The 10,934-nt window shown below is 43.1% G+C and overlaps 1 protein-coding gene across 1 annotated transcript in view; it reads right to left on the minus strand.

Annotated features, from left to right (window-relative positions):
- The window catches only part of SEC23A (SEC23 homolog A, COPII coat complex component), a 43,513-nt gene extending 36,102 nt beyond the window's left edge, over positions 1-7,411 (minus strand). Inside the window, exon 1 of the mRNA XM_048485472.1 lies at positions 7,277-7,411. The gene's annotated coding sequence lies outside the window, so the exon portion shown is untranslated. The remainder of the gene's footprint in view (positions 1-7,276) is intronic.
- Positions 7,412-10,934: the final 3,523 nt, after the last annotated feature.

The following is a 10,934-nucleotide window of genomic DNA, read 5'->3' on the forward strand; positions in this document are numbered from 1 at the left end:
GCTGCCATGATGGACAGCTGAAGAAATGATGAGTTGTCCCAGTCATGGAACCTTGAATGACAGGAGGTTGAAAAAGGAAGAGAACTGAGAATTCTACAGTTGGCAGTTGAGAGAGACAGTTAAAACAGACAGCTGAAATCTGACTGTTGAAGCTGACAGTTCATGCTGGCAGCTGGAGTGAGAGGAACTCAATCCTGTCGAATCAAGAAGGATCTTATATGAGGGGAGTGATTTCAGTGTCCTTCCTTGAGAAAATAGCTCCAAAGTTAAAGGGGTGATCCTTAGCCAGTTTTAAGGAAGAAAACTGAGAGACTGTGTTTTGTTCCAGATTCCATGATCACTTGAAATATTATTTCAAGCAGCTTAACTCAGTTTGACTAAGTGACTGCCAAATGAACTGTATCACAGTGTATGTCACAAGCATCAACAACTATCTGTGAAATATATCAGATACATCCTAATTACAAAATATCTATGGTTTATAAATATCCTAAAATTCCTCATTTCAATTGCGTTTAACCTGCCAAGTTTATTTCCTGAAACCTCCCTACAAACCTAACTTTACCATTTCTCCAAAAGAGATAAATAAAAGTTGTTCTTAATTTATGAAGTCCCTCTTATGCCATATTCTAACATGCACACACACACACACACACACACACGTACGTATATTCACCCGTACACATTTCTGGCGAATCTCCCAACCATCTTAAGCGTGGGACAGAAAATAACCAGAGACAAGTCATCAGCCTCTGGAATGATAGTGGTGGTGAATGGGGGGGGGGGGTGTCAATTAAAAAAGGAAATTCATCCATCTCCTGGCTAGGCTGAGTTGGAGAGCAAATTGGAGAAATGAGAGTGAGAGCTGACAGCATCTACACTCGATATGTGTACACAGTCTTACAGGTATCTCAAACCACTTGTAAGCAAGAGAGGAGAGATCAGTCTGGGTGGTGGCAGGTCAGAGAAGAAGTGGTAGGGGGGAAAGTGGGAGATTACTTTCTCTCTCATACATACCCAGGCTCCTATGTGACACCTCCATTTGCTAAAAGACTGTAAGGGACAGGATGCCTCAGCTGTGGAAATCTTTCCTGTTAACCCAAGCACATTGAGCTTCATGCCCGGACAAACACATGTACGTGCACACACACTCTAAGCCTTACGTTAGCTGTTACAGGTTTTCCCATTTTTCCCCTCTAAAGTGGCTGGTTGTATTATCCCCCCTGTTTGCTACTTCCTATTGACTCAACAAGGCTGAACATTATTATTTTAATGTCTATTAGTCAGTTGGTCTTATAGCTTTAACGTAGGTCCATTTATCTCGGTGGTGTTCTTATTTATTACACTCTTATATCTGAATGGAAACTGACTCAGGAGCCTCTTGATAATGAGATGAGTTTTATATTTTAAAAATTAACATGCAATATAGAAGTTTCAGATCCGGCCTGCTTTTCTAGGCAAACAATTTAACACTTAATCAGGATATCAAACTCCATCAGAGAATAAGTTACATTAGCTTTTAATGTAAAACATAGTTGGTAATGTAATATTGTGCACTGACCTGGATGGTCCCACATTAGTTTTTGCCTGTTAAGCAGGGTTAGTCCTAGTTAGTATAGATGTGTGGTCACAAAGGAATTCCAGTGTCGCTGTGCAGAAGGCAGCAAGGGCAAACCATCTCTGTGGTTTGAAAACCCTACAGAGTCACCATAAGTCAGCTGCAACTTGATAGCATTTTACACAACATGCTATTGTAATAAATATTATCTTTCTAGGCCTACAACTCTTTTTTCCTGACCTGAAGAAACAAATTGCAATATTTCTCATACCAACCCTGTGATGTTTGACTCCAGGGTATTAATCAGACAGATTTTTACTAAGGTCTCCCAAGCTAAACTTAACAGTTACCCAGGAGGACTTATTAGCCTTGGAAAATTAGAACTTTGGAGAAAACACTGTTGTATTTCTAACAACCAGATTTTGCTCAGTTTCTTTGGGGGGTTTTGGAGGGGTGGGGTGGTAACAGAGAAAAAAGGGAGTCGTTAGCATGTTGCAGTTTCTCAAGCTTAAAACTGTTTTTTCCACATTGGTTTAAGGCAGTGGTTCTCAACCTCTGGGTCGGGACCCCTTTGGGGGTCAAACAACCCTTTCACAGGGGACTTTCTGCATCAGTGTTCTCCATCTGTAAAATGGGATAAATGTTAGGGTTGGGGGTCACCACAACATGAGGAACTGTACTAAAGGGTCACGGCATTAGGAAGGTTGAGAACCACTGGTTTAAGGACTGAGTTTTAAACTTTACTATAACTGTTTTCTGAAACCTGCTCTAGAATAAAGTGAACTACTTTTAAAAGGCATTACTTGCCATTCCATTTTTCCAGTTGCTGAGGCAGGTGTGCCTTCACGTATACTGGCAAAAAAATCCACAAGTTTGTAAGTTAACAACTGTGGACGTACCGAGCAGGTCTGCAAGAACAAGCTTTTGACTCCTGTAGGTTTCAAAACCAGCTTGTCAAGTGATACAAGAAACTGCCATAAAGCATAAAAACTCAAAACCTCTGCCGAACCTGAAAGACATAAACTGTGCTTAGATGTATTTTTGTTCACTAACATCTATGAAACTCTGCTTTGTGGAATTAGTTCTATTATTAACATAATCTCCATGCCTGCTGCTTGCATTAGAAAGTATAGGCCCTTTACTCTATAATAAAGGTGCAGGGTTGCATTACAAATGGATGGAAAAAGCAAAAAGGATAACTAAGTAGTGCAATGCACAAAAGACCAATGCACAAAAGGCCATGATGAGTCAATGCCGCAACCCAAGGTTCTCTCACAGTTTTTCAAAATATTTCTCAAACAGGGTATAAAAGGAAAGCACGTAGTTGGCTCCAAAAAACATGTGCCTTGATGTGATTTTTAATAAAAGCCACTTCAGAGAAAGCTATTAAATTCAAAATTAAAAGCAACTGAAATTCTACAGGAAAGAAAAGAGATCAGAACCCGGGAACAGCAGGCATTCAATCATGTCTGTCATTCCACCACCTTCTTGCTCTCAGCTGCTATAAGTAGGCAGCCTCCACTTCAGTTGGGGGAATTCGCTGGAGACAGAGAGCAAGACAAGGGTAACTGAGATCAATAACTATGGACAACAGGATAGCCCTGGGTGAAAACCCTCAAATGAGCAGGGAGCTGTACAATTGAAAAGAGGTTTTATTAAAGAATTAAGTAATAAAAGGTATAAATACATATCATACAATGAGTATACATGCACAATGCATGCAAGAGCTAACTAAGAGAAAAGGGAGGAAGTTGATAGTTATCCATCTTGTAGGGACATCCAGGGAAGCAGCGCTGAACAGGAAAGCTACTAGAGTTTCCAGGAGCAAAGGAAAGAGCCCAAACACGGGGGGGGGGGGGGGTACATGCACAGATCCACACTGAAAGGCCAAATGACCAATATTTATATTGCAAAATGGGTCTGGGGCTGGGGGGTAGGGGATAAGCTGGCAGGAAAGACAAGAGACAAAGAACTGTTTTTCCAGGATTCCAACATAATGGAGGAGAGACTTGACAGGTCATCAAGCCTCAACAGAATGCCTGGACTATTCTCTTGAGAACTAATTGACTGCTGAGATGGGTGCAGGTAGAGTAAGTGTTGGGCGACTCAGAGCACTGATTAAATCACCTTAGGGTGACACAATGGGGATTAACTAGTCTTAGGGCTAGGGGGAAAGTTCAACGGTCAACTAACTTCCTGCCCAGGTTTGACACACATGGTGGATCCCAAAACTCGCAGAGAGGCATCCATTTTGTGGGGAACAATGTCCTGCTCTTACTTTGGTCCCCGTGTCATCATGGCACTCCTTAGCAGGAGGAGGAGTCCAACAGCTTTTATAGCTGCTGCTTCTAAATTTGACTTTTCCAAAAAACAAAACTTTAATCCAGGACTTTAACATAGTTGTTAGCAAGTAATATGTAACATTATGCCGAAGAAATACAAGTGTTCTAATTATGAATGCTGATCTTACAAAAAGCAAACAAAAGTGAATATTCATGTACACTAATATTTTCACTGGCACCCCAGTACTACACAAATCTGCTTGGGAATCTTGCTGTCAGAAAGTGTAATGGCCAAGGCACAAATCTTCCATGAAATAAATCTATTAATGCAACAGACGTTCACTTTTTAAAGCGGCTTTATTATTTCTTGCTCACATATCCTGCAAGGATCAAGGTACATCCAACGTGTTCATTACACCAGTAGTTTTTAACGTTTCTATATCTGAGACTCAACTTTAACCCCAATCAAAAACATGACTCAGATTAACTTTGTTCTCCCACACAATCTATTTTTTCTTCATTCCACATATTTTAGGAGAACTAGAGGTAGCACTAGATGACCTACTTTTTGCCCAGGTCACAACCTATCTTTTAGTCACATTGAATGAAAAATCAACAAATTGGGAAGACACTGCATTTTTGTCTCTCCAAGGACCCATCATGTCTGTGTGTTAATGACAGACCAAATATATGTTTAGGTTTACGAAACTTTGGCCAATGTCTCAATTTTTTTCTATTTTGTGCTTTCTGAATCTGAATTTCAGTTTAAAATTACCAGAACATGATGCATTTTGATAGGCTGTAATGTTTGCACCCATTACATACATTTTATTGAAGGATAACTGAGTCTCAACTGTGTTTTTGATTCTTCCAACCTCAGAGAGTGCAGATCCTACACACAGTGTATGTGTATTTAAACTAATGTAAACAACATTTGATAATAACTCCAAGTCTGGCTATGGCCAGGGATGGGCAGGGTAAAAGTTGAATAAAATAAATAAATAAAATAAACTCCACAGAACAAATCAAATCTGGCTAAACGTTCTGAGTACATCCCAGTTATGTTCACCTAAGGAGACATTTAATATGGTTTTCTCTATATCAAATCACTTTCAAAAGTGAATACTTCAACACATGTTCCGTTCGTCCACCAGAGGTAATTATTTTATTATACTATATCTAATAGTAAACTGCCTCAACTTGGATGCCCCAAGCTAGCCTGATCTCATAAGATTTCAGATGCTAAGTAGGGTCAGTTCTGGCTAGTACTTGGATGGAAGACCTCCAAATAATACCGGGGTTGCTGTGTAGAGGAAGGCAATGGCAAACCACTTCTGTTAGTCTCTTTCTTTGAAAACCCCACTGGGTTGCCACAGGTCGGCTATGATGTGACGGCACTTTACATGAACAATAGTAAAGTAAATGACAAAACATAAAAGCAGCTAAGCCAGATGCAAGGTTTTTACATACTTAGGAGCAGCAGTGGGGTAGGAGGTTAAGAGCTCGTGTATCTAATCTGGAGGAACCGGGTTTGATTCTCCGCTCTGCCGCCTGAGCTGTGGAGGCTTATCTGGGGAATTCAGATTAGCCTGTGCACTCCCACACACGCCAGCTGGGTGACCTTGGGCTAGTCACAGCTTCTCAGAGCTCTCTCAGCCCCACCTACCTCACAGGGTGTTTGTTGTGAGGGGGGAAGGGCAAGGAGATTGTAAGCCCCTTTGAGTCTCTTACAGGAGAGAAAGGGGGGATATAAATCCAAACTACTACTACTATTATTATTATTATTATTATTATTATTATTATTATTATTATATAAAAAGAAAAATATTATTTTGTAAATTAACCAAAGGAAAAATATGTCTTTTTAAAAGGCTTGAAAACTATTGAGCATGCTCTAATTGGAGCATTGAGAGCAGTTGAGAGGCCAAGAGGAGCATTAAGGAAGATTTAAAAATGGGCCTGCTCAAACCACTAAATAAAATAAAATGCTTGTGCTAAGAGTTCATAGAATCCTAGAAGAATCTTAGAATTTCCTGGGTTGTGGTGAGGGAGGCTCTAAAGGATTACAAATCTTTTATTCTTCTCTCCAATAAATTCTCCATGAATCCCCCATTTGTTCCTGCTAACCACAATTTTCCTGTCACTAATTCCATTTCAACCCACCTGTTACAACTGACAACACACATGCCTACAAATATACCCAAGAGACAGCTTGTTTTTCTAACAATCACTGCGGAATAGAGGTTACATTTTATGACAACACATATCAGTCTTTAAGGTCAGCTATAACAACATATTTAAAGTATAGATGAGACTATAGTAGATTCTAAATCTGCTTACATTTTTCCCATTTAAAAAAAATCCAAATGTATTGAATTCTCTCCTGAACACTTGATAAATTGGCTCAGACGCACAAAAAATTGTGCCAGAATATGCCTGTTCATTTATTAAATTTATATCCTACCCTTCCCAACCAAGATTTGTTAACTCTGCAATGACACAGTGTTGATTGAACAAAGCATGCGCATACTCCTTGTACCCCAAAAGTGATAGAATCTGGCACAAATAATAGGAATGAATTGCATTTGGGAAAGAAAATTTTTATTATAACATCAGAATCCTCCATTTCCTACCTCTGCCTTTAAAAGAACCTTAATTTTTCTCCATTCACCTGAATTATCTGCTAAGAAATGCCGTTTTGACTCCTGCTCCATAGCAATGCATATATGTGCAACCCATTTTAGGCAGAATGTACTTACTCATTTCACTCTCAATATAACAATGCAATCTCAGTTACCTTTGCTCTAATACTACTCAAACTGGCGGTGAACGGGTAGGCAGAAGCAGAGAAATGGAAAGAAAGAAGAGAGCCAACACTTTCATAAACCTGCCAAATGAAGGCCTGGCTTCCCCGCCCAGTCCGTATATCCAAATGTTCTGGCCACTGTGCGCAAGAATCCTACACAAAACCAAGAAAGGTGGTGAACTATCTGGGAAGCCTATCAGCTACAAGCACACCTTCAAACCCAGGACAAATGCACAGTATTGCCCTCAGCTACAGAAGATGTGGCTGACTTTAGTTTCAGCTTCTTATACACTAGATAGAGAAGGCGGCTTAGGTCGTAGAGAGGCGCCTGAAAGCCAAACCCCCGACCCCGGGGTCTGAAACTGGGACCCAGCTCCCTCCTCATAAAGGCCGGAGGGAAAAGGGGAGGAGGCGGTTAAGTCTCAGTTTCTTGACGAGCACGAGCCAAATTATGCTCCTAATTCACGCCCCTCACCCAAAAGGGTGCAACTGTTGGAAGGGTCTTCCCGTTGCAGCTCCTGCACTGCCACGAAGGCACAGAGGCGCCCGTGGACTCCTCTCGGCAGCCTCGCTGCATCGAATGAGCGTCTTCAAAGAAACCGTCACCCCTTCCCCACCAGAGCGACCTACCTGCCTCAGCGAGAGCCGCCTCCGACTGCCAGCGCCTTACACCGAGCCCAGCCGCCCGAGCGGCGCCGACGCAACCAACATGGCCGACGGGGAAAGCCGGTTGCCACGTCAAAGGGCATGAAGCAAAGCAGGAGTCCCCAAGTGGGGCGGGGCCCCGGGGCGGTATTCTGTTTTCCCCTCAGAATTGGGGCGAAGGGCGTCCCTTGAGCCAGGTGGGCAATGGTCTGGGGGCCTGTCCAACGCCTGGGGTCGATTTCAAAAATAGTTTAAAAGTTTGGTTTTTCCCGAGCAAAGTAATATACTCTCCCACCCACACACACAGAATCACACACGATAATAACTCCCGTTCCAGAGTTGAGGTATATTTAGTATGCATTTCACTCTGCTCACCCCCGTATTTGTGTGAGTTGGTTTGGTCTGAGGTAGAGTTCCCAGCTCAGTCCTGCCGACTCTTTACAATTGAAGACTGAATGAGCTCCCTTGTCCTGTATCTTACCTCCCTTGTTACCTCCCTGTATCTTAATAAATGGATGTTGTTGCAAACACACCTGCCTGTTTCACACAGTTTTCGAAATTACAGAAGTGTTACAGCGGTAAGGTGTGGGCCACTACAGAGAACTTGTGGTGCCCAATATTTCTTTACCAAATATCAAGCCAATAGAAGAGAGTTTTAAGTAACTATATATGCAAAGAAAGGGGAACCGTCCCCACATGAGTGGACTCAGTTGAAACAGTATATACACAGCATGTTTATTCCCTTCTCCCAAATTCGCCACACCCTCTTTGTTCCCCCACTGGCTAAGGGTACTTAAGAGTCACAACTTTCCGATTCGCCTATTTACATGTTCCTCCTTAACATGTGGACCCCTTCCATATTCTTTCAGTATGTTCATTATAATACAGTTTGTCGTCATAGCAGGAGGAGAAGTTAATATGCATTGGCCTATTAAGTATTAGCCTATCAATACGTACAATCTGATACAATCCTTGCCCTTCAGCCCAGTCATCCAGCAGTCTTATCTTGTCCTGCCACAAGCATCCTCCCTTATGACTCATCTCATTCCTAGTAGAAAACACATTTCTCATTTATCACAAACTCAGGTTGTTTATCTTGTCCATTTGCAGGGTGGCACCTGTAGAAAGCTCATATAAGCACAGTTGTTGTGGCAAGGCACAGGAGGAGAAGCAGTTCTGCAGGTAGGAGTGTCCATGGAGATGAATGCTTTTGTATATGATGACCACTATCCTGAATTAAACCCAGTAACTAATGGTGATTCAATGGAGTGACTGCAGAAGCAGTGAAATATGCATACTCCCAGCGGTGGGATTCAGCCAGTTTGCACCCGTTCGCTAGAGCTGGTAGCTAAAAAATTTTCTGTAGTTCGCAGAACCGGTTGTTATCCCCCAACCTGGCCTCAGCCCCTCCCTTAAAACTCAGGTTCTTCAAGGGAAAGGACCTTTCCCTTTAAGAGGACCTTTGCTCTTAAGAAGACCTTTCCCTTTAAGAGCCCTAAGGGAGGGACGGAGGACAGGCTGGAAAGGTGAGCTGGGCAGGGAGGGAGAAGTCAGGAGTGGAGAGAAGGAGGCCTGCCACACCCCTCCTCCTCCTCCCCCTGCCTCACTCTGCCTGACTGCTCCTTCAGCCAGGCCCAGTCAGGCTGCCTGAGACCACAGCGGAGCCTCCAAAAATAAGTGGGGTGGAGGACGGCCTGGGCCCTTGAGGGCCCAGCAGAGACCTTTTGTCCCCCCTGCCATCCCTTCCCATTTCCACCACTCCTAGCCACCCCTTGCCACCTTCCCCCACCCCTTGCCACCCTCACTTCACCCCTAGCCACCCCTTGCCTCCTTTCCCTCACCCCTAGCCCAGTTGGCATTGTTCTGAGACATGGTGATTTTGGAGTGACTTGGTGCATAAATCATGAGGATCAGTGTTTTCCGAGATGGTTTTGCACCACTGCAGTGCCATGGGGCATGGGATGCATGATTGTTGTGTTCAGACATATGGCCAGGCGCTTCAGCTGTTATGTGCTGGTGATTTGGGGGTGACTTAGTGCAAAACTCATGAGGATTCATAAGGATCTATGTTTGTCAAGCAGGTTTCTGCGCCACTGCGGCACCATGAAGCATGGGATGTGTGATTGTTGTGTTCAGACATGTGGCTAATGGCTGGAGTTGTGATGTGCTGGTGATTTTGGGATGACTTAATGCAAAAATCATGGGGATCCATGTTTTACAAGCAGGTTTTTTCATTAATATTTTAAAACTCTTTCTTATAACATAATCTAGTTTTGTGTACCTCTTTTATTATTCTTATTTAAGTATTAACTGTATGAAATGATGAATTATCTTTCGGTATATCTTTTTTATATACTTAAAACAGTAATTAGGGCAGCAAACCAGTCGTTAAATTATTTGAATCACACCACTGGAAGTTTGGACCCGGTTGTTAAATTATTTGAATCCCACCACTGCATACTCCATATATTTAAAAGAAAGCCAAACATATGAGCCTATATCCTGAATCAGACAATGGACTATCTAACCTAGCATCCTGTTTTACATAATGGCCAACCAGACTGCACCCAAAGATGTGAATTAGACAGCCCCATCCATGGGGCAGGGAGGGCTTGAGGGAGCAGGAGCAGCCTGGCCGGGACATTTGTCCTCCCCAGGGCACTTACACAGGCAGAAAGGGTAGATGTGCTGGTGGCTGCCCATCCCTCAGTCCCACCACCACAAACCTTGAGAAGTCCAGGCAGCAATGAGGCTGCACTGGCATCACAATTGGACACCAGTGTGAGGAGGGGCAAGCCAGGGCATTTCTGGTATTTAGAAGGTATTCTAAATATGGAGGTTCCACTGAATCATATGACTAGTAACTATTGATAGACCTATCCTCCATGAAATTGTCTAATCCCCTTTTGAAATCAGTTAGACTTCTGGCTATCATCACATTTCATGGCAGAAAATTTCACAAGTAGTCACTCTTTGGGTGATTCCTCTTGTATGTTTTTAACCTACTGCCCCAAAGCATAGTAAAAATCTGTCAAAAACAGTCAAAACAGAACTAGATTTGTATCCAAACTAAATGTAGTGCCTCCAATTATTTCCTCTAAATAAAAACAGTTCCTAAATTACCTGGGCAGGGGACATAATGCAAATAGGTCTCTCTAGGGTCGACTCGTGTCTGCGGAAATTGTTACCTGAGCTCGACTCTTCTGTTATTCCACACAAAAGCCAGGTCGTCTCTCCAGACCCAAGTTCAGAGGGCGGGGTTACCTCCTCACATCTTTCGCTCCTCATTCCCGATTGGCTGCTGTGCTATGGAAGGAAACGTGTGTGTGTGTGTCCCTTTTTTTGATTTGCCACCTAGGAGCTACGTTGTGACAATATCACAAAGCGCCGATTTCCCGCCTGTCACAAACTGGCGGGAATCTGCATTTTTGCAAGCCTTCTCTGTCGGAGCAGAACAAGCAGAGCTAAGCTGTTGCTTCGTGCACGAGAAGGGGTTTTTTTTGAAGGTGCGCTTTTCGCCGCCTTGAGTCTCCCGTTCTGCGCATGGCCAAAATACTGCACTGTGATTGGCTGGCTGGCAGAGTCGAGGCGAGGGAGATTCCGCACTCTGCCGGCTTCGGCTTGAGTGCAACCCAAGTTCGGC

Source organism: Sphaerodactylus townsendi, linkage group LG02, assembly GCF_021028975.2.
Source record: "Sphaerodactylus townsendi isolate TG3544 linkage group LG02, MPM_Stown_v2.3, whole genome shotgun sequence".
Taxonomy (NCBI): domain Eukaryota; kingdom Metazoa; phylum Chordata; class Lepidosauria; order Squamata; family Sphaerodactylidae; genus Sphaerodactylus; species Sphaerodactylus townsendi.